This window comes from Austrofundulus limnaeus, unplaced genomic scaffold (assembly GCF_001266775.1).
Source record: "Austrofundulus limnaeus strain Quisiro unplaced genomic scaffold, Austrofundulus_limnaeus-1.0 Scaffold2670, whole genome shotgun sequence".
Lineage (NCBI taxonomy): Eukaryota > Metazoa > Chordata > Actinopteri > Cyprinodontiformes > Rivulidae > Austrofundulus > Austrofundulus limnaeus.
Window position 1 is genome coordinate 24,755 of NW_013955072.1, and position 2,021 is coordinate 26,775.

Genomic DNA, 2,021 nt, shown 5'->3' on the forward strand with positions numbered 1-2,021 from the left:
AAAGATTAGCGAGAAGTAGTTAAAGACTAGCTAGACTTAGTGAAAGACTAGTTAGACTTAGTTAAAGACTAGCTAGAAGTAGTTAAAGACTAGCTAGAAGTAGTTAAAGACTAGCTACAAGTAGTTAAAGACTAGCTAGAAGTAGTTAAAGACTAGCTAGAAGTTGTTAAAGACTAGCTACAAGTAGTTAAAGACTAGCTAGAAGTAGTTAAAGACAAGAGAGGAGTAGTTAAAGGCTAGCAAGATGTAGTTAAAGACTAGCTGGAAGTAGTTAAAAACTAGCGACAAATAGTTAAAGAGCGACCAGTAGTTAAAGATTAGCGAGAAGTAGTTAAAGACTAGCTAGACTTAGTGAAAGACTAGTTAGACTTAGTTAAAGACTAGCTAGAAGTAGTTAAAGACTAGCTAGAAGTAGTTAAAGACAAGAGAGGAGTAGTTAAAGGCTAGCAAGATGTAGTTAAAGAATAGCTGGAAGTAGTTAAAAACTAGTGACAAATAGTTAAAGAGCGACCAGTAGTTAAAGACCAGCGAGAAGTAGTAAAAGACTAGCTAGACTAAGTTAAAGACTAGCTAGAAGTAGATAAAGACCAATGAAAAGTAGTTAAGTGGCCTTCATACTGTGGTACATACTACACTGTGACCTTCATACTATGGTACATACTACACTGTGACCTTCTTACTGTGGTACATACTACACTGTGACCTTCATACTGTGGTACATACTACACTGACCTTCATACTGTGGTACATACTACACTGTGACTTTCATACTGTGGTACATACTACATACACTGTGACCTTCATACTGTGGTACATACTACACTGTGACTTTCATANGGTACGTACTACACTAAGACCTTCATACTATGTTACATACAACACTGACCTTCATACTGAGGTACGTACTACACTGTGACCTTCATACTGTGTTAGGTATTACATTGAACTTCATACAGTGGTACGTACTACACTGACTTTCATAATATGGTACGTACTAAACTGTGACCTTCATACAGTGGTACATGCTACACTGTGACCTACATACTGTGGTACATACTACACTGTGACCTTCATACTGTGGTACATACTACACTGACCTTCATAATGTGGTACGTACTAAACTGTGACCTTCATACGGTGTTACATACTACACTGTGACCTTCATACTGTGGCACATACTACACTGTGACCTTCATACTGTGGTACATACTACACTGTGACCTTCATACTGTGGTATGCAGTTCGTACCACAGTATGAAGGTCGCAGTGTAGTGAAGGTGACATACGGTGACCTTCATACTGTGGTACGTACTAAACTGTGATCTTCACACTGTGGTACATACTACACTGTGACCTTCATACTGTGGTACGTATTAAACTGTGACCTTCATACTGTGGTACATACTGCACTGTGACCTTCATACTGTGGTACATACTACACTGACCTTCATACTGTGGTACGTACTACACTGTGACCTTCATACTGTGGTACATACTACACTGACATTCATACTGTGGTACATACTACACTGACCTTCATAATGTGGTACGTACTAAACTGTGACCTTCATACTATGGTACATACTACACTGTGACCTTCATACACTGGTATGCAGTTCGTACCACAGTTTGAAGGTCACAGTGTAGTGAAGGTGACATACGGTGAACTTCATACTGTGGTACGTACTAAACTGTGACCTTCACACTGTGGTACATACTACACTGTGACCTTCATACTGTGGTACGTATTAAACTGTGACCTTCATACTGTGGTACATACTACACTGTGACCTTCATACTGTGGTACATACTACACTGACCTTCATACTGAGGTACATACTACACTGACCTTCATACTTAGGTACACACTACACTTTGACCTTCATACTGTGTACATACTACACTGTGACCTTCATACTATGTACATACTACATACACTGTGACCTTCATACTGTGGTACATACTACACTGTGACTTTCATAATGTGGTACATACTACACTGACCTTCATACTGTGGTACA